At 35.5% G+C, this 11940-nt stretch overlaps 1 pseudogene; it reads left to right on the forward strand.

Annotated features, from left to right (window-relative positions):
* The first annotated feature begins 11417 nt into the window (after positions 1-11417).
* Positions 11418-11577, forward strand: LOC115802323 (U2 spliceosomal RNA; annotated as a pseudogene).
* Positions 11578-11940: the final 363 nt, after the last annotated feature.

The following is an 11940-nucleotide window of genomic DNA, read 5'->3' on the forward strand; positions in this document are numbered from 1 at the left end:
ACTTTCTATCTTGTTCCATTGATCTGTATTTCTGTTTTTGTGCCAGTACTATATTATCTTGATTACTGTAGCTTTGTAGTATAGTCTGAAGGCAGGGAGTCTGATTCCTCCAGCTCCACTTATTTCCCTCAAGACTGCTTTAGCTATTCGGGGTCTTTTGTGTCTCCATACAAATTTTAAGATTTTTTGTTCTAGTTCTGTAAAAAATGCCATTGGTAATTTGATAGGGATTGCTTTGAATCTGTAAATTGCTTTGGCTAGTGTAGTCATTTTCAAAATATTGATTCTTCCAGTCCAAGGACATGGTATATCTCTCCATCTGTTGGTATCATCTTTAATTTCTTTCATCAGTATCTTACAGTTTTCTGCATACAGCTGTTTTGTCTCCCTAGGTAGGTTTATTCCTAGGTATGGTAATCTTTTTGTTGCAGTGGTAAATGGGAGTGTTTCCTTAATTTCTGTTTCAGATTTTTCATCATTAGTATATAGGAATTCAAGAGATTTCTGTGCATTAATTTTGTATCCTTCAGCTTTACCAAATTCATTCATTAGCTCTTGTAGTTTCCTGGTGGTATCGTTAGGATCCCCTATGTATAGTATCATGTCATCTACAAACAGTGACAGTTTGACTTCTTCTTTTCCGATCTGAATTCCTTTTATTTCTTTTTCTTCTCTGAATGCCATGGCTAGGACTTCCAAAACTATGTTGAATAATAGTGGTGAGAGTGGACATCCTTGTCTTGTTCCCAATCTTAGAGGAAATGCTTTCAGTTTTTCACTATTGAGAATGATGTTTGCTGTGGGTTGTTCGTATCTGGCCTTTATTATATTGAGGTATGTTCCCTCTATGCCTGTTCCCTCTATGCCCACTTTCTGGAGAGTTTTTATCATAAATGGCTGTTGAATTTTGTCAAAAGCTTTTTCTGCATCTATTGAGATGATCATATGGATTTTATTCTTCAGTTTGTTAATATGGTGTATCACGTTGATTGATTTGTGTATATTGAAGAATCCTTGCATCCCTGGGATAAATCCCAGTTGATCATAGTCTATGATAGTTTTAATGTGTTGTTGGATTCTGTTTGCTAGTATTTTGTTGAGAATTTCTGCATCCATATTCATCAGTGATATTGGTCTCTAATTTTCTTTTTTTATACTATCTTTGTCTGGTTTTCATATCAGGGTGATGGTGGCCTCATAGAATGAGTTTGGGAGTATTCCTTCCTCTGCAGTTTTTTGGAAGAGTTTGAGAAGGATGGGTGTTAGCTCTTCTCTAAATGTTTGATAGAATTCACCTGTGAAGCCATCTGGTCCTGGACTTTTGTTTGTTGGAAGATTTTTAATCAGTTTCAATTTCATTACTTGTGATTGGTCTGTTCATATTTTCTATTTCTTCCTGGTTCAGTCTTGGAAGGTTATACCTTTGTAAGAATTTCTCCATTTCTTCCAGGTTGTCCATTTTATTGGCATAGAGTTGCTTGTAGTAGTCTTTAGGATGCTTTGTATTTCTGCGCTGTCTGTTGTAACTTCTCCTTTTTCATTTCTAATTTTATTGCTTTGAGTCCTCTCCCTCTCTTTCTTGATGAGTCTGGCTAATGGTTCATCAATTTTGTTTATCTTCTCAAAGAACCAGCTTTTAGTTTTATTGATCTTTGCTATTGTTTTCTTTGTTTCTATTTCATTTATTTCTGCTCTGATCTTTATGACTTCTTTGCTTCTGCTAACTTTGGGTTTTGTTTGTTCTTCTTTCTCTAGTTCCTTTAGGTGTAAGGTTAGATTGTTTATTTGAGATTTTTCTTGTTTCTTGAGATAGGCTTATATAGCTATAAACTTCCCTCTTAGTACTGCTTTTGCTGCATCCCATAGGTTTTGGATTTTCTTGTTTTCATTGTCATTTGTCTCTAGGTATTTTTTGATTTCTTTGGTGATCTCTTGTTTATTTAGTAACGCATTGTTTAGCCTCCATGTGTTTGTGTTTTTTACCTTTTTTCCCTGTAATTCATATCTAATCTCATAGCGTTGTGGTCAGAAAAGATGCTTGATATGATTTCAATTTTCTTAAATTTGCTGAGGCTTCATTTGCAACCCAAGATGTGATCTATCCTCGAGAATGTTCTGTGCGCACTTGAGAAGAAAGTGTAATCTGCTGTTTTTGCATGGAATGTCCTATAAATGTCAATTAAATCTATCTGATGTACTGTAATTTATAGCTTGTGTTTTCTTATTAATTTTCTGTTTGGATGATCTGTCCATTGGAGTAAGTGAGGTGTTAAAGTCCCCCACTATAATTGTGTTACTGCCAATTTCCTCTTTTATAGCTGTTAGTAGTTGCCTTATGTATTGAGGTGCTCCTCTGTTGGGTGCATATATATTTATAATTGTTATATCTTCTTCTTGGATTGATCCCTTGATCATTATGTAGTGTCCTTCCTTGTCTCTTGTAACTTTCTTTATTTTAAAGTCTGTTTTATCTGATATGATTATTGCTACTCCCTCCAGCTTTCTTTTGATTTCCATTTGCATGGAATAGCTTTTTCCATCCCCTCACTTTCAGTCTGTATGTGTCCCTAGGTCTGAACTGGGTCTCTTGTAGACAGCATATATATAGGTCTTGTTTTTGTATCCATTCAGCAAATCTGTGTCTTTTGGTTAGAGCATGTAATCCATGCATGTTTAAAGTAATTATCGATATGTGTGTTCCTTTGACCATTTTCTTAATTGTTTTGGGTTTGTTTTTGTAGGTACTTTTCCTCTCTTGTGTTTCCCACTTAGAGAAATTCCTTTAGCATTTGTTGAAGAGCTGGTTTGGTGGTGCTGAATTCTCTTAGCTTTTGCTTGTCTGTAAAGCTTTTGATTCCTCCATCAAATCTGAATGAGATCCTTGCCAGGCAGAGTAGTCTTGGTTGTAAGTTCTTCCCTTTCATCACTGTAAGTATATCATGCCACTCCTTTCTGGCTTGTAGAGTTTCTGCTGAGAAATCAGCTGTTAACCTCATGGGAGTTCCCTTGTATGTTGTCATTTTTCCCTTGCTGCTTTCAATAATTTTTCTTTGTCTTTAATTTTTGCCAATTTGATTACTATGTGTCTCGGTGTGTTTCTCTTTGGGTTTATCCTGTATGGGACTCTCTGCCCTTCCTGGACTTGGGTGGCTGTTTCCTTTCCCATGTTAGGGAAGTTTTTGACTATAATCTCTTCCAGTATTTTCTTGGGTCCTTTTTTCTCCTTCTGGGACCCCTCTGTTGCCAATGTTGTTGCATTTAATGTTGTCCCAGAGAGGTCTCTTAGGCTGTCTTCATTTCTTTTCATTCTTTTTTCTTTATTCTGCTCCTCGGCAGTGAATTCCACCATTCTGTCTTCCAGGTCACTTATCAGTTCTTCTGCCTCAGTTATTCTGCTATTGATTCCTTCTAGTGTAGTTTTCATTTCAGTTATTGTATTGTTCATCTCTGTTTGTTCTTTAATTCTTCTAGGTCTTTGTTAAACATTTCTTGCATCTTCTCGATCTTTGCCTCCATTCTTTTTCCGAGGTCCTGGATCATCTTCACTATCATTATTGTGAATTCTTTTTCTGGAAGTTTGCCTATTTCCATTTCATTTAGTTTTTCTGGGTTTTTTTTTCTTGTTCTTTCATCTGGTACATAGCCCTCTGCCTTTTCATCTTGTCTATATTTCTGTGCATGTGGTTTTTGTTCCACAGGCTGCAGGATTGTAGTTCTTCTTGCTTATGCTGTCTGCCTTCTGGTGCATGAGGCTTGTGCAAGTTTCCTTATGGGAGTGACTGGTGGTGGGTAGAGCTGGCTGTTGCTCTGGTGGGCAGAGCTCAGTAAAACTTTAATTTTCCAGAGTCTTCCATTTCTTCCCGTACAACTTCTTCATGTGGAGTACAGGGCAGGATGTGAGGTCTTACCTCTCTGCTGCCAAAGGGTCTGATTTGATTTGGTATGGGAGCTTGTTAAAATCCATGCCAGGGCAAACTGTTGCAAACAGTAGAGAAACAATCCAGGAACAGTAGCAAACAATCTCGGATGGCCAACCTGACACCTAGTTTAATGCCATGCTACAGTCTGGAGCAAGCAACAGACCAGTGAACAAGCCATAAATGCAGTAGAAGTTCTGATAGCGCAAGTTGTCTTGTCTTTCACATAACCACGGTGGTCTTGATAAGCTTTCACATAACATGGTGGTCTCGAATGTTGTGGGCTTATGCAAGTATCTCTGCAGACTCAGGAAAGACCAGAGAAAGCCTTAGTTGTCTCTTTGTCTTTGCTGACTACGAGACCTTTAGCATACAGAAATTAAAGTCTGGAGAAGAACTGTAGAAACATTGAACTTCGGATGTGTTTCCAAACTGTACACAGATCTATCAGCAAAGAGATACTACTAGCAATGATTTTAACCACACTGCTTACCAATCATTGCTATCAGCAAAGAGATACTACTAGCAATGATTTTAACCACACTGCTTACCAATCATTGACTGACCATTAAACTGTGTTGATCCTAGGAAGTCAGGCATACAAATAAAAATAAAGACAAATAGAATAAAAACTGAGCTGAGACTTCAGTGGACCTTCACTGGGGGGAAGACATAATCTTGAATTATCCCAAGCAAACACACACAAAAAGGACTAATTAGAATCTATGGTTGTAACAACATATTACCTACAATGTCCAGTTTTCAAAAGAAAATAATAATGAGACATGCAAAGAAGCAGGAAACTGAAATGTATGCACTTGAAAAGAAAAAGGGTAACTGGAAATGTCACTGATGAGGGATTAGGCCGAGAAAGAATTCAAAGAAGCTATTATAAATATGTTTAGAGAGCCAAAGGAAACTTATATCTATCTATCTATCTATTTATGGTATATAGTGTCACTTTTATTTTACTTGATTGGCTGAAGCAGCAGTTGTAAGCCCACCAAGATGCAAGGGAAAGCAACGTAGACCCACTTCTCAATAAGAAGAGTGCCAAAGAATTAGCAGTCATGTTTTAAAAACACCACAGCCTGCCCTCTGACTTCAATTTAATTACTTTCCTCCTTTGTGTAAAATATGAGTTTCTCCTTCCAACACCTACTTCTAGTTGCACTCCGTCACAGCATCATACTTAAGGCCAGGCCCAGGATCTTATCATCTACATGAGGTCTAGGTGCAGAAGTTCCTTGAGTTTGGTTGCTCAAGTCTGATTTTTGTCAATATGAACATCAGAGAATTAAAATAAGCCATTTATCCCCATGCTACCAATAAACAGTGGTGAGACAGATGTAGGATAAGCATAGTAGACAAGCCCATACACAGAGGGGGAAAGTGGGAGACACAGCAGTCACTGGTCAATAGCAGTTCTGAAGCCAGCCAGGCAGGCATGCCAGTTTCTTGATTAGGCTTAGTGCTCTTCCCTGAGATAGTTTTCATTGTGTCTGCTATTTGGGTGTGAAGAAAGTCTTGGAAAAACTGTAGACCCAAGCTAGATATCCCATTTGTTTAGCAAAACAACTTAATGAATTTTTGAACAGGCAAACTTAATTACATGTGAAATGAACTAGACTGTTGTAATATGTTATAACAAAATACAGTCCTTTAAACAAGATGAAAATAATTTATCACACAATAGTCTAGGTAGTGGTCAGAGCTAGTATAGTTGCTCAATAACATTGAGGACCACGTTTGTTCCAGCTTTTTAACTACCATCCTTACAGTGTTGTACATTCTAAGAAGGAACAAAAATACTTATGAAAATGTAGAAAACACAAAACTCATATACATAATAACAACCTTTTGTCAGACCCATGGAGGATAAGTCACTCATGATATAAAATAAAATTATATCTTCAAATAGTATTGAGTTTTATGGAAAACTGACCCTATTAAAAGTGGAAAATGAATATAAGTTTGCATTTAGAATATGATCCTTAGTAAGCACACAAGTATACACAGACACTTCCACATATACAAAAAAATAGAACTAGAATTACTAAATTTTGCAGCTGTGGTCTTCCCTGATGGCACAGTGGTTGAGAGTCCGCCTGCCGATGCAGGGGACACAGGTTCGTGCCCTGGTCTGGGAAGATCCCACATGCCGCGGAGCGGCTGGGCCCGTGAGCCATGGCCAATGAGCCTGCACGTCTGGAGCCTGTGCTCCACGACAGGAGAGGCCACAACAGTGAAAGGCCCGCATACCACCAAAAAGATAAAAAATAAAAAATTTGCAGCTGTCGTTTGTGAGCTGGGAAATTGTATGGATTTAATTTTTTTAATTAAAAAATACTAATTAAAAATATTATGGATGCAGTACTTACTAATTTTACAAGCCCTTTGGGCATATGTAGGTACTGGTTTTAAGAGACATTATATCCTTTTGCTTAATTGATACTTTGGTAGTAATATAACTTATTAGAAAAAAAGTATTTTACAGGTATGATTTCAAATCACTCATGGGTGCTTTCTTCCTTGAATAGATTCCTGGAATGCTTTAACGATGGATGACTGGAAGCAAAGTCTTAGTCCTGGTCTTGGAACTCTTTTACATCATTGTTTTCCCTTCCTCCTTGTTTAAATCACTACACTGCTGGGTTGAAATGTGACCTGCAGAATTTGTGTCCACTCAGAATCTCAGAATATGACCTTAGTTGTAAATAGGGTTTTGCAGACATAATTAGTTAAGACAAAATCATACTGGATTAGGGTAGACCCTAAATCCAGTGACTGGTGCCTTTATAAGAAGAGGACATATGCAGATATATACACAGAGGGTAGAAGACCATTTGACAATACAGGCAGGAGTTGGAGTGATGCAGCTACAAGTCAAGGCAAGGATTGTGTGGAGACACCAGAGCTAGGATAAGTCAAGGAAGGATTCTTCCCTTGAGCCTTTCAAGGGAATGTGGCCCTGATGATACTTTATTTCAAAGGTCTAGATTCCAAAACTGTAGGAGAAAAGAAATTCTGTTATTTTAAGCCACCCAGTTTGTGGCAATTTATTATGGCAGCTCTAGAAAACTAATCTAATTACCTTCCAGAGAAAGGAATATTTGTAATAAAATAATCTGAGATAAATAATATGTAAGAAGTATTATATAAACTGATGAGGATTATTATAATTTTTGTGGCTTTCTGTTTGAATAAAAAATAAAATTGACATTTAAATAATATTACATAATGTCTAAGAATAACATATACTTTGAGATACAAAAATAGCGATTACTTTTTTAAAAGATTAATATAACTGCTGATCAAAAAGATATTTAGGAAGGTGTTTTGTTAGTCATCGATTGCTATGCAAATGTTAGTTATACACAAGTTTATGCATTTTAGCTTCTGACTATCTATAATATAAATTAGAATGATTTAATTTCCCCACCCGCATTCTAAAACTATCATTAACAGGGATATAAATTATTTCACATACTTTAAACAATTCATCTCAATGAAGGATGAAACTTAAAATTTTGAACTTATAAATCAGAACCAAGGCAGAAAACATGCCACTGACTAAATATATGAGAGTTCAATATAATTTTCTCTTAGCTACATTTTTTCTGGGAGTACAGAATTAATTACTAAATTAAATAAATCCCAATTAATTTTGAATGCACATAATATAAATAATTGCAATCACAGTTTGGATACCAATACTGCATTGCACAAAAATTTATGTTTGTTTTCATTTATTTAATCACTTGTTCTTATTAGAAAAGATCAGTGGGTTATTTGGAGTCTAACTTATGTCTCTAACATGTTCTGAAACATAAAAGAAAACTAATAAATATTGCAATAGTACTATAAGTCAAGATAACAGTTTTGAAATAATAAATATTTATTGAATTTTAATTTAATATATGCAGCATCCCAGAACATGTAGTGAGAAAAAAATGAGACAGCTTGTTCAGCCTTCCTTTCTAGTAAAATGGAAATAATACCTTCCTCATGAGATTGCAATAGGATTAAATGAGATTCACAGGAGAGCCTGTCATTTGTTTCAGATGCATTCCCTTTCTTTCATCTGGTGTGCTAATTATTTCAGGGGCTTTACCTCTGCAACTTGTGTGTTTCTCAAGCCTTCATGACTCTTGGCTTCCAGCTAGGCTTGGCCAATGGCTGTCCTGGCGGGAGACTGGAAGTTGAGAGTAAGGTAGAAACTAGGATATTCCTCCCTCTTTTCCTCTGCTCTAATCAGAAGCTTCAGAATTGCCTCTGGCTCCTTGGTGGTTTCAGTTTCCACTGGGCAGCACTAATTTCTTTGGATCCCAATTAAAGAAATCATGTTTAGGAAAGTGCCATTATAGTCATAAATTGTTATGCAAAATATTGTACACCAATATATAAATTTTAGCTTTTAATTTCATTCATAATGTAACTTGGAAATATTTATCTCCCTCTGACTCCACATTCTGAAACCAGTCATTACTAATGTGGCATTTTTCCAGGAATTTATCATCCTAATCACCCCCTCCTTATCTGTTAATGTTCTTTTTAGATATAAATTATTATTAATAGAATTAATTCCAATAATTCAGAAGTAATGTCAGTACTTCAGTATCTCAATTCCCAATATGAGCAGCAATAATGTTGTTAATAGTTAAACAAATTTTTTACCCTCCTGCTCCATGATCATATCCTATCCTGTTTTCACTTCCTATTCATTTCCATTTTTTTGCTGTTCTTTCTCTTATTCTCCCACTTTCTTTCCTTGCTTATAAACAAGAACTGTTGCCATCTGTCCTGCCAACTTAACAGGGTGTGTAAAGGCAAAATAAGCATCTGTATCTATTAGTGTTTTGTAAACTGTAAAGATTTATTCACATATTAGTGTATCATTTTGCACCAGCTCTTTTTCCTTTCCCCATGCATGCCACTTAATTTTCCCAAGGTTCATTCTTAATGCTTTTCACTTTGTCCTACAGAATATCTTAGATTGCACATTGATTTTATATGGATAAATCTCAATTCTCTTTCTAATTCTGAAATGATTGGCAACTATCTACTCCCAATTCTTACTTGAACTTTCTAGCATCACCTCATTTTCGTAAGGTCCAAAATCAAACTGCACTATTGCTCAAAAATTGATATATTGGGCTCCCTTGTCTGTCTAAAATATTGACATAACTTTTTGCTCCTTTTCTCTTTACCCTTACCTTCAAACACCCAGAATTGTTGATTCTTCTTTTGTAATGTGTCTTTTGTACTTTGTTCCTTTTGCTGTTTTCAGAGTTAATGCTGTTATTTTTGTTGATTTTTCCTTGTAACATTTATTTTAAGGACTTATTGAATGTGTACAATTGTTTTGCATTTATATCAGTCGAAATCAGGCAGGAGATCACAGCTGATGTTAGTTAGTTCCACCTGAAAATTTAAAATGGGATAGTAGGTGTGGACGAGCTGAAAAGACAACAGAAAATGTTGTCACAATCCAGGAATTAGTAACAGCAGGATGCTGCCACCACCCTGTAGGCTGGAGGAAAGAGGGGGGCAGAGTTCAGTCCTCTTTTATTAATATTATAACTGAAAGTACTGAATTTAATTTTAGTCACCACATTATAAGAAGGATATTAAAAGTTAAGAAGATGGCTATTATGATAGTGAAATGGCTGGGAAATGTCAAGTGAATAATCTTTGAGAGAACTATAATCATTTTGCCTAAAGAATAGGTGGAGTGGTGGCAATGGGAAGGATATATCAATACTTGTACTTGTCTCCAAATACTTAAAGAATATTAATGGAAATGTGTATTTTACTTTTATTACACTAGGAGAGCTAAGAAGCTTATGACATTGATTTTGGTCAATGTGAAGCCTGATTTTAGAGTAATTAATGCTGCCTCAAAATATGCTTTGCCTTGAAAATAATGAATATACTATCACAAACATGATATTAGAGTATTCACACAGAGGTTGAATTTGAAGCAAAGGAAAAATGTTAGCATTGTGAAGGAGTAAAGCAATTAACTTAATAAATTCTTGCCAAATTTTAAGGTTTAACATTGATGAGGAAGAGTATCAAATAAGTGCAAACTGAGTTGTTAAGATTTTCACATGCTGCAGAAAATTAAAAATTAATATCCCCTTTTTTGACAAAGGATAATTTCATCATTGACTTCCATGAATGCATTTATTTAATGCATTTATGTGTACAAAACCATGTTGGCAAATAGAGCCATTGGTATCGATTACTAAAATAAGGAGAAAAATCAGTACAGGGAAGTAGCATCAGTATCAAATGAACTTTTGCAGGCTCTAGAAGTAGCCAAATATGCTTACATGCAATGAAGACAGAATATTGTTCTAGAGAAACAAAGATTTTACTGTAAAATGGGATAATTAGGTGATAGAAATGATGCAAAGAAGAGTGTAGATAGAGACCTAATCTTGCCAGTCAAGACAGAGTCAATAAGGAGAAAGGAGGTGGCTCTAGTAGCAAGATTTAGGTCTCATGGATCTTAAATTTTCCCACTGTAAAATTTGCAAAGAAGCCAAAACTCTCCTTCCCATTTGCAATAAAAAATATCACACTTCCATTTGGCTTCACTTCTGAGTGCTCCTGGGCTTTTCAGCTTTATTTTGCATCTTGTCCCAGCACATATATTCTTCAGGGATAAACCACAAGGAACTTCATGAAAAAGGCAGGTTGGAAGCAGGCTGGGGAGGACCAGACATGCATTTTGTAGACATATGAAGAAAGCATGGAAAAATAAATAAACAAATAAATATGCACACATACACGTACATATGCTGATTGTGTTAGGAAGAGGAGGGTAGAGTTGACTTCAGTCTTCAGTAAATAGAGTTCTTATTTCTGAGAATGGCAAAGGTAGATGGTGATTTTGTGTTGAAGAGAGCATGGCTGTTGTAAATAAGCACTATGAGAAGTGCATATAGTTGAGTAAGAGGATTACTGAGCATCACTCAGGAAATGATTGAAGATAGAACATGTAACATTATAACAGGTCAGAATTTCATGGCTTGCCATTTTCCCCTGTTAAAATTTTTCTTGTCTGTGTAAGGAAAAAAGAATGCAAACAAAACTGATATTTAAAAAGCAATCAAGTATTTTATCAGTAGGAAACTATTTCTTCACAGAATTTATTTTAGGAGGCAGTTGGGAATAAGGGAGTTTTGAGAGGTTTGGATAAGGAAGGAATAGAGAAGGAAAGATACACAATATAGAGATGAAGGGACAGTTCATGTTCAGTGGATTGTCAACTCTAACACAATAACATATTAACACATGCATTTTAAAAAATCAAAGTACAAGAACATATTCTAAGGCAAATATGAAAATATTTTGTTTGCTTCATCTTCCCCCCCCCGACTCAAGTCAGTGGGTTTACTATGACAAGTTAACATTAAACTCATAGATTTCTTTAAGCAAGCATTGGTTCTGATAGAATGTGGCAAGATTGATAGAGAAGAGGTTGGAGAGATCGCTTCTCGGCCTTTTGGCTAAGATCAAGTGGAGAAGAGGTTGGAGATACTCCTGTCAACTTGTGTAAACAAAAATTTTCTTTATAACTTAGTTTGCACAGACTTTACCAGCCCCTAGAACATTTCCATTGCATATAGGTATATGTATTAGACTCATTTAGATTACTTAAACTTCCTTTAAAAATATAATTGTCCAGTAGTACATTTTGATACCTTTTCTGTATGCTCTGGAAAAAAAATAAGACTCTACTATCAAAAATAAAAACATTAAAAATGTTAATAGTTGTTATATTTGTGTGGTTGGATTTGGAACTTTGAAAAAATCTTCATTGTGCAGTCTATATTTTCCAAATTCTTTGAACATACTTACTTTCTAGAAAAATATTAATATTTAAATGTGTATATATAACATACTCTCTCTATATGCATGTGTGTTTGTGTATGTATATAAACAGGAATATGAATGATAAAATGGATTCTATATTGGAGACTAGTTCAGTGAAACGTGACAAAAATGGCAA

This window comes from Delphinapterus leucas, chromosome 14, assembly GCF_059928025.1.
Source record: "Delphinapterus leucas isolate spDelLeu-1000000601 "Yukka" chromosome 14, BTC_Dleu_Yukka2, whole genome shotgun sequence".
NCBI lineage: Eukaryota > Metazoa > Chordata > Mammalia > Artiodactyla > Monodontidae > Delphinapterus > Delphinapterus leucas.